Source organism: Lepidochelys kempii, chromosome 22, assembly GCF_965140265.1.
Source record: "Lepidochelys kempii isolate rLepKem1 chromosome 22, rLepKem1.hap2, whole genome shotgun sequence".
Taxonomy (NCBI): Eukaryota; Metazoa; Chordata; order Testudines; family Cheloniidae; genus Lepidochelys; species Lepidochelys kempii.
In genome coordinates this window covers 673,063-683,467 of record NC_133277.1, presented here as the reverse complement: position 1 = coordinate 683,467, position 10,405 = coordinate 673,063, and the positions used below count along the sequence as shown (strand labels likewise).

Below are 10,405 nucleotides of genomic sequence, written 5' to 3'. Positions count from 1 at the left end.
TGACCTGGTGGTGGAAGGAGACTGGGGGCCAGTGGTGCGGTGAGGAAGTTGTGCTGGACCCTTAGCTACACTAGACCCTGGGGCAAGAGTCTGGCCACCACTTGCCACCCCACCCTGTTGTCCTGGCTTCCCCTACTGGACGTCATTTAGGGAGGGAAGTGGGGCTTCTGCCTCTTCTCCCCGATTTTCACACTGCAGAGGAGTGCGAACAGGAAAATGAACAGCTGCTCCACACCCCCACCAGAGGAACCCAACGCCCTTAGCTGTGGCTGAGTGAGAAGTGTCTGTTGGCTGGCAGGGCTGTCCCCAAGGAGCTGGAACAGCAGCTGCTGCCTCCCCCTCAGCTCCAGGCTGTGGGAAATGCTCATTGCCTGGCTGCATGGGCGGATGCTGCTCCGTGCTCTGGAGAGTGTCTGTATCAGTGTTTTCCCCAGGAATTGAAATGAGGGGGTGTGTTCGAACTTATGGGGTGGGGAATCAGGGCCGATGAGGGGTGAGATCATGAGAGTGAAGAGGGGCTGTATGGCACCATAGTAAACACTGAAAAATGTTTCATGACTATTTTATTAGACTTAACTCATCTTTTAAAATCATCACACAAATTAAAGTTGGCTACTCAAGCCTTCTGTGAAGCACTACGTCTACATCCTTCTTGGTTTTTTGTTATAATTTTGCACAACTCTGTTAATGAACTTCTTGAATGTAGTGCATTCATCTTTGGTGGCTTCTCCTGTGTCTGGTACTTCCATTCCTTCAGTTGATATGCTCATTAGTTCATTCCCATGATCAGGCAGAAGGCGACTTCTTTCAGAACACAAAATTCTATTCAATGATGAAAAAGAGTGCTCAACTATAGCTGTTGTGACTGGGAGTAGAAGGAGATGAATTCTTACTCCTTTCATCCCAGGAAACATCACACAAAGATTGGTTCGAGCCACCAGTGATGATAAAAAAAAGTTGAAGTCAAATCTTGATTCATTCGTCATGTGATATTCCACTCTGTTCAAATTCTCTATTCTGTCCTGAGCACATGGCAGCCCCGTTGCTGGCAGTGCCTCACTCCACTCAGCCGTTGGTGTTTTATAGGACAGGGATCTGTAAAAGCTACGTAGAGGTTGAGTAGAATCTAGAAGTCACTACTGTAGATTTTTAAGAATCAAGGCTCTTTACTTTTTCAGTTGTCTTAACAAACACTTCTTGTCCTTTACATTTAAGGATGCAATATAAATGCCTTCAGTAGTCAACTTCTGGACTGAAGTCTTTGCTTCTTTCAGTACTTTTTCAATGGATAGCTCTCTGATTGATCCAAATGTTGTTTCTATTGCTGGACAAAGATTTACTACTGTTGTAGCAGATGCCTGGATGACATTGTTTAATGACCCAAGTGGTTTCAGCAGTAGACTTACAAGAGAGAGAATGGAAACAGTCTTCTCTGAACATAGTAGCAAAAGTAATCCACCAGCCTCACTACTTAGATCCATCCCATCTTGGCAGATACTTTCCAAAGCCAGTAATAATGGCTGGAATAATTTTAAGACAACAGCTAAGGATCACTCATGAGAAAGCCAGAGGGTTTTCCCAGGTTGGACTAATTTGAACTTCAGTCCCAGTGTACCGTCTATATTTTCCAAGATATTCAGTCTTTTTGGACTCTTGCTGAAAAAAGAATATAATGAAGACGTTAAATGTACAGCTTTTTGAATGTCTTTTGACGAGTCGGCAGCTCGTACTAGCGCTAGTTGGCGTAGGTGGCCTCTGCAGTGTGTACAGGAGAGACTAGGGTTACACTTTTGTCTGAAGAAAGCTTGTACTCCACCATGTCTTCCAGAGAAGTTTGCAGCTCCATCAAATGCACAAGCAGCCATCTGTTTGGGCTCCAGTTGACAAGCATTTAACTCTTCTAAGACGTAGGTTGTCACAGATGCAGCCGATGAGTCTTCTGTAACTTGAACATCTAGAAATGCATCTCCTGGCCTACCCCTGACATCAAGATAATGTACACAGTGACTTACTGCTTGATGCCCATTTGCATCTGCGCATTCATCAGCCACGTCTGCAAATGTTTTGAATGTGGGGAGAGAGTTCTTCACTTTTCAACTGATGAGTCTTTCGCTGTTGCACCACACGCTTCGAGCCAGTCAGTGGAGTTTCTTGCAGAAACACAGTGAGTATTTGCTGGTCTTGTTCGGAGCCAGTGTCCAACTTCAGGATGAACAAGTGACAATGCACTTAACATTGGCCTCCAGTTTGTAGTCTGTGGTATCTCTTCTTAAATAGGAAGTACTGTATGATGCTTGTTTGTTCGCATGAACTGTGTTGTGTCTCCAGCATCCTTAACAGCCCCACTCACCGGTGTTGTCCTTGGTCAGTGGAGACTCGGGGTTCAGAGGTGCTTTCACGTGAGTTCACCTCCCAGGTGAGGGGCAAAAAGGCACCTTGCTCGTTCCTCCAGCTGCTCAGCGTTCACTCTGGCCACTGTTGTTCGTTGTGCCACCGTTCACTCCATCGCGCTGTAGCCCATGGCCCTGCGCCGTCACCTTCGGCTGCCACCTGCCACTGTGACCTCTGCGAGTGGGTCTCTTGAGGTTCCACCGGCTGTCAGTGATTTCAGCCAAGCTCTCAGTGCGGGAACCTCGCTGCTAGTGCAGACTGGGCCGTCTCTGCCACAGAAACACTGTCCCACAGCAGGTCTAAGCACTTAGACCTGATTCTCAGTGATTTCAGCTGTAGTGGTCACTTAACAGAACAAAGACTCTCTATGGAGCCTGATCAGCTCTGTCTTTAAACAGTGGAGGGGGCAGGTCAACTAGTACTTGTGACTCAGGCAGACCATCAAGCTAAACACCTGTCCCCAACCTCTCTCCTGATGCCCTCAGTCAGCACAGGCTAAGGACAGTTCTACTGCCCTTTACTCAGACAATAAGAACAACATTTCATTACCCCCCACAATCCCCCGCATCCAAGTGATTTGTAACCCAACCCCAGCCAAAATCTATCACTTGGGCAACGCAGCTCTGTTTGCTGGATACCTCGGTAGATTAGGTGTGAATGTAAATACAATCCGGTCCTGAAGCCTTTCCCCACAGCCCCCAGCTCATCACTAGCTGTCAGGGAGAGCTCATTTAGACTTTGCTTACAAATCATCATTTGAACTTATTAGGTTGGCCAACATCACCAACATGAATGCTCTGACATGGTCATAAAAAACAACAGCTCTATAAGGAAGCTAGCCTATGTTCATACTTTCCAAATCTATTATACTTTTTCAGATACACGTATTTTTTCATACACTTTATATGCTTTTAAAGTATGTAGTAATATTTCTATTTCAATTTCAATACAAACGTCCAAACAATCACTACATTGGCAATACTGTATGTAATGAGTTCACAAACCTGGATGGGGAGGGGTTGGGGAAATTCAGGAGAGATGTAGGGAAATCCTTGCCTGCACCCCTCTCCAACTGGGGAGCCTGAACCTCGCTATCCTCACCGCTTCCTTGAAGGGAAGCCAAGCTCTGGGTGAGCACCTAACGCTGACGGGGCAATTCTTTCTGGCTCTCCATGGAGCCCACATCACTCTGGTGTAGGAGGGAGCCCTCAATACAAGGCAAAAGCTCCAAATATTCCCCGCACCCTGTCTCAGACAGGCCAGCCATATCAGCACAGCCATGTGAAGGCTGAAACAAAGGCAAGGAGATAGAGCTTCCACCTCTACCATGTAAGATGGAACCAGCCATCTGGGAGGAACCTGCTATATGCCCAGAGGCCTTTATTCCTCCAGCCTGTGAAGACAGAGGGGATGTCAGGAAGTTTCCCCTTCAATCTCACACACAAAAGGCCCTTCTTAGGAAAGCAAAATTATGAAGAGAAAAAGAGAAAAAGACACCAAGAAGGACGCCAAAGAGAGAGACTTTTATGATCTTGGGGAATAGTTCAACAGCTGACCAGGGACTTGAACCCTCGACCCTCAGATTAAAAGTCTGAGGCTTTACCAACTGAGCTCGCCAGGCTTATGAAGAAAAAGAGCAAGTTCATACAGAGGAGAAACTAGTCAAGAAAAAGAGAGCAGGAAACAATAGAGGAAACCTGCTGCTCTCTCTCTATCTCTTCCCAGCCCTAGCCCTGGTCTCCTCCTCCCTCCAGCACCCTGAGGCATTTTGCCAGCACAATGCCCAAGTCAACTCCACCCTCCCCAAACTCTAGAAGGCCCAGCTCATCAACCTGGCCACTCTTACAGCCTCCTCTCCAGCCCTGACCAATAGGGAGGAGGATTGAGTCTCCCTCCCTCAGGCCCACCCTTCAGCATTCCTGGGTAAAGACCAACACCGCCAAAGTGACTTTGGGCCAGCAGGTCAACCAAGCGGGCTGCCTCCTAGGCCTTGCTGCAGCCCAGCTGCAGGACTCAGAGTAAATCCAGCTCACATCCCTCCCTCTCTCTTCTCCTCTCTCCCTCCCCTTGGCTTTCCCAACACCTGGCCCCACAGCAAAACAGAGACTGGTGCTTTCTGGGCCTGCTCCTGCAGACGTGGGCTTCTATCCTGCTTCTCAAGGACTCAGCAGGAGAAAGGGGTCTTTCCAGGAAATGGCCACAGCTTCTGGGAATCCCTGTCTGGCTCTGGACACCACAAGGAACCATTTGGCTCCTGGCACACAAGGCAACTTAAAAGCTGAGTGCCTGGACAGGGACTTGAATCCTGGACCCTCAGATTAAGAGCCTGATGCTCTACCACCTGAGCTATCCAGGCTTGCTGACAGGGTTGATCCCTTTCACCACAAGAAGTAAGCCAGCAGGCAAAAGAGAGGCAAAAAAAAGTCCCAGGAACCCCTCCTCTTTTTCTCCGAAGCCACTGCCTTTCAGCGGGATTCCTCCTCCTCCTCCCTCCTGTGCCTCAGTGCGACTAAATCTCTGCACCTAGACAGCCAGCCCATCCGCTGCATCCCAATCCCCCAGGCCTAAGCCTCCCTGTCCAAGTCCTGCACCTGGCTCCATAGAATTAAGTCTCACATCTCGCTGGGAACTTACTGACGGGAGTCTTGAAGTATCTGCACATGGCCCTGGTGCCTGTTAAGTACCGAGACCTGTGGTGCCGCATCGTTCATGGGAAACTGTCTGTCCATGCCAACGTGTACGGCCGGCATGTGCAGAGCAAAGGTTGCCCCCGGATGCTGTGTCAGTTTCTGGCACCACTTGAAACTATGGACCACTTTCTGGTGGCTTGTTTTTTTACCCAGGAGGTATGGGGACTTCTGGCTATGTGATGGCAGATGCCAGACTTGGTTGGACAGGATTATTTACAGTTCGCCTGAGGCTTGTTCCTGGATCAAGGAGGGCAAGCCACAGGGCACCAGCAGAACCAGTTGCAGCAAGAGCACCCTCAGCAGGGGCCGCCGTATAGTGGGCGGGTGTCATGGGACACACTGCACCTGATCGATGCCATAGCAATGTACCACCTTTGGCAGAGAAGCTGTCAGGAGCATCTTCAGCGATGAAGGCAGTTCCCTGCAGCAGTGGCTAACCAGGTTTATGTGGCTATTAACCGGCTGGCTGTGGGTGGAAAAAAAAGTGAGTGACTAGCAGAGTGGAGGCGGGTGTGGACTGGGCTCTGGGACCAGGACGAGCCTTGATTCTCTCCTGCTGGTCTTTCTCTCTAGGCAGGACGGGGCTTTCCAGCAGCAACTGGGAGCAGTTGAGTTTCATGTTCAGGCCCGGTATCAGTTCCTCCAGGTTTCTGCTAAGCACCCAGGGCCCTTAGTGGGTGCTCAGTGCACAGGACTGGCCCGGAAACCCTGCGTTACTCACGACTGCATTATTCCTTTTTTGGTATTTCCAATGGCTTTGTGTCGGTGATTCATTTTGCTTTGTATAACGGGGTTTTCTGCTGGATCCGATATTTTAATTAACAAAAAAGACAAAAGACACAGGCTCTCCTGTCACAGGAATTACAGCCGAGGCAACCTCCTTGCTAACGTATTTGCCTTTTCATCAGCTCCAGGCTGGTGATTTGATTCTTTCCAACTTTCCTCTGAAAAGAAGCCTTTTCCTTATCAAGTAATTTCTTGGATTGCTGACACAGGTCTCTTCCATTTCTTAGAAAGACATTGCAAACTCTGAGCAGAGGAGACAAAAGATATGCAGTAAGGCACCACTGGGAGTTGAACCCAGGATCTCCTGTTTACTAGACAGGTGCGTTAGCCAGCTTAGCCATGGTGCCTACCACTGGAAGCAATAGGCAACTGCTCCACTTGATGCTCCAAGACAACACATCCAAATTCCAAATACTTTTCTGCAAGGCCTGCCGACATCAAGCTGCCTGGCTCTCTGCGCACAGAAAGCCACATCTGAGGGGAGAGAGGGTTTCTAAGGCACTCTTTTCCTGCTAGCAGCTGTGTTTGTATAGTGGTGAGTACACTGCATTGTGGTCGCAGCAACCTCGGCTTGACTCTGAGTGACAGTAACCTTTTCATCAGCTCCAGACTTGTCATTTGCTGCATTCCAAGACTTAGCCACAAGGAAGCCTCTCTCTGTCTTGAACAAGCATTTAAAGAATTGCCCAGGAAGGTCTTTTCTGGTTAGAAGAAAGAGATACCAAAAAGGGAGCCCGACAGATACAGTCGTCTCAGCAAGGAAAGTCTAACAGGTCAAGCCAGGAGTTCTTGGTTCCTAGAAAGGCTCTTCAGCGAGCTCTTCTGAAAGGTCACTCTCTGGAGGCCTTTCAAGAGCCACTGCCGATGCTCACTGAGAAAGAGATGCCAAACCAGAGTTCTCCACTGCCTCCAGACATGCAGCTAGTAGGAGCTCTGGGCACAGAGAAGCCCCTGCTAGCAGAAAAAGGCTTTGGCAGCATGTGATGCTCTGGACCTCAAAGTAGCACCCTGGACCCCCATATTCACAGCTGTGCTATGATTATGATATGCTTTGAACAAAGCATGCCTTGTTAGGTATGGTTTAAAAAGTCTTGGTCCATTGAACATCACTATCCTGTTGGATTATATGTGCTTCTACAGACACAATGTTCTGAAGATTCAGAGCAGGCTGCACAGCTGGGAAAGGAGGACAGTGAAGAAATTTGGCAGCATGTGACCTCCAGAAGAAGAAAGGAGAGCGTCCATGTACCAGCAACGCAGATACAGGTAAGTAGCCATTTTCATGTTCTCTCCACAGGTACTAATGCGGAGAGTGGACTAGATGATACATCTGAGGGAAGGGAGCAGAAGGAGACTGCGCTGATTGGAAGGCATGAGATGCACTGTCCTAGGGTTGGGGGTTCCACGACCACCACTCCCAAGAGAAGGAGGCGGGTGGTGGTGGTCGGAGACTCTCTCCTCAGGGGGACTGAGTCATCTATCTGCTGCCCCAACCGGGAAAACTGAGAAGTCTGCTTCTTGCCAAGAGCTAGGATTCATGATGTGACAGAGATACTGCCGAGACTCATCAAGCCCTCAGATTGCTACCCCTTCCTGCTTCTCCACTTGGGCACCAATGATACTGCCAAGAATGACCTTGAGCGGATCACTGCAGACTATGTGGCTCTGGGAAGAAGGATAAAGGAGTTTGAGGCGCAAGTGGTGTTTTCGTCCATCCTCCCCATGGAAAGAAAAGGCCTGGGTAGAGACCGTCGAATCGTGGAAGTCAACAAATGACTATGCAGGTGATGTCGGAGAGAAAGCTTTGGATTCCAGGGGTGTGTCTGTGCGGATTTGTTCTTGTGCTTTTTCAGGGAGTTTCTTGAGCAAATGGTGTTGTTTCTTTTGGTAACCCTCAGTGGAGTCAGAGGGTAATGGCTTGTAGAAAGTGGTGTTGGAGAGCTGCCTAGCAGCCTCTTGTTCATATTCCAACCTATTCATGATGACGACAGCACCTCCTTTGTCAGCCTTTTAGATTATGATGTCAGTGTTGTTTCTGAGGCTGTGGAAGGCATTGTGTTCTGCACGGCTGAGGTTATGGGGCAAGTGATGCTGCTTTTCCACAATTTCAGCCTGTGCACGTCGGCAGAAGTACTCTATGTAGAAGTCCAGTCTGTTGTTTCAACCTTCAGGAGGAGTCCACCCCGAATCCTTCTTTTTGTAGTGTTTGGTAGGAAGGTCTCTGTGAGTTAATATGTTGTTCAGTGGTGTGTTGGAAATATTCCTTGAGTCAGAGATGTCGAAAATAGGATTCTAGGTCACCACAGAACTGTATCATGTTCGTGGGGGTGAAGGGGCAGAAGGAGAGGCCCCGAGATAGGACAGATTTTTCTGCTGGGTTAAGAGTATAGTTGGATAGATTAAAAATATTGCTAGGTGGGTTGAGGGAACCATTGCTGTGGCCTCTTGTGGCATGTAGTAGTTTAGATAGTTTAGTGTCCTTTTTCTTTTGTAGAGAAGCAAAGTGTGCGTTGTAAATGGCTTGTCTAGTTTTAGTAAAATCCAGCCACGAGGAAGTTTGTGTGGAAGGTTGGTTTTTTATGAGAGTATCCAGTTTTGAGAGCTCATTCTTAATCTTTCCCTGTTTGCTGCAGAGGATGTTGATCAGGTGATTCCGCAGTTTCTTTGAGAGCGTGTGGCACAAGCTGTCAGCATAGTCTGTGTGGTATGTAGATTGTAATGGATTTTTTACCTTCAGTCCTTTTGGTACGATGTCCATCTGTTTGCATTTGGAAAGGAAGATGATGTCCGTCTATATCTGTATGAGTTTTTTCATGAAGTTGATAGATTTCCACTCTATACAGCTAAATTCAGTGCCTTGCATAATGACAGGTTTCAGAGTAACAGCTGTGTTAGTCTGTATTTGCAAAAAGAAAAGGAGGACTTGTGGCACCTTAGACGCTAACAAATTTATCACTCTCACAGATCTTGGGAGACAGGCCAGTCCTTGCTTACAGACAGCCCCCCAACCTGAAGCAAATACTCACCAGCAACCACACACCACACAACAGAACCACTAACCCAGGAACCTATCCTTGCAACAAAGCTTGTTGCCAATTGTGTCCACGTATCTATTCAGGGGACACCACCACAGGGCCTAATAACATCAGCCACACTCTCAGAGGCTCATTCACCTGCACATCTACCAATGTGATCTATGCCATCATGTGCCAGCAATGCCCCTCTGCCATGTACATTGGTCAAACTGGACAGTCTCTACGTAAAAGAATAAATGGACACAAATCAGACGTTAAGAATTATAACATTCAATAATCAGTTGGAGAACACTTCAATCTCTTTGGTCACTCAATTACAGACCTAAAAGTTGCAATTCTTCAACAAAAAAACTTCAAAAACAGACTGCAACGAGAGACTGCTGAATTGGAATTAATTTGCAAACTGGATACAATTTATTTAGGCTTGAATAGAGACTGGGAGTGGATGGGTCATTACACAAAGTAAAACTATTTCCCCATGTTTATTCCCCCCCCTCCACCCCCTCCACTGTTCCTCAGACGTTCTTGTCAACTACCGGAAATGGCCCACCTTGATTCTCACTACAAAAGGTTCCCCACCCCCCTGCAAGTAATAGCTCACCTTAAGGGATCACTCTCCTTACAGTGTGTATGGTAACACCCATTGTTTCATGTTCTCTATGTATATAAACCTCCCCACTGTATTTTCCACTGAATGCATCCGATGAAGTGAGCTGTAGCGCACGAAAGCTTATGCTCAAATAAATTGGTTAGTCTCTAAGGTGCCACACGTCCTCCTGTTCTTTTTGCAAATACAAAAGTTGCTACTCTGAAACCTGTATGAAGAGGTAATAGATACAGACGCACACCAGGCAGGGTTGTTTGGAGGCCGAAGACTTTACGCTTCCATCCCATGCCACTTCCAAGTTTTAGCAAATTAGGACAAGTCAGCAAATAAGAACAATGTCAGGAATCAGGTAGGGAATTCCTATAGGTAGCAGTTTCTGGCACTACTCCTGTGCAGCTCTGCTCCCCGGCTCTTCTTGGGCTCCTGCTCCCACCTTAGCTCGGCCCCACTCTGGCCCAGATAGTTCCAGCTCACATGGAGGATGGGACCCTCTGCCTGGTGACTCCCTCATTAGACTGCCTGGCCCGTCAGTCCCACTAACTTGGAGCTTTGGCCTCTCTGCATTGCCTCTGGTGACTGTCAGTCTCAGGGTCCTGATTTCCCATTGACCCTTCCCCCTTCTATTGGGACTGGGAACTAGCCAACCAAAAAAACATCACTAAGATTTAGTACGGGGCCAACAGCCCCCTTACACAAGCCAGCCCCATGAGGGTCACCGACCTCCAGCAAAAGCAGTATAAACTGGTCCCATGGTGTAATGGTCAGCACTCAGGACTCTGAATCCTAAAATCTGAGTTTAAATCTCAGTAGGACCTCATGTTGGCTTGGGGTAAAGCCCTGGAGCTCACAGTGCTCACCTTCTCTGTCTCCAGTTGTACAAGAGTGAGTTGTTTCCC

General features: G+C 48.0%; 2 non-coding genes across 2 annotated transcripts; both read right to left on the bottom strand.

Annotated features, from left to right (window-relative positions):
• Positions 1 to 4,674: 4,674 nt before the first annotated feature.
• On the bottom strand, positions 4,675 to 4,747 carry TRNAK-CUU (transfer RNA lysine (anticodon CUU)). The gene has a single exon. It is a non-coding gene; the product is annotated as a tRNA-Lys (tRNA).
• Positions 4,748 to 6,140: 1,393 nt separating this feature from the next.
• Positions 6,141 to 6,214, bottom strand: TRNAT-AGU (transfer RNA threonine (anticodon AGU)). Its single transcript has one exon. It is a non-coding gene; the product is annotated as a tRNA-Thr (tRNA).
• Positions 6,215 to 10,405: the final 4,191 nt, after the last annotated feature.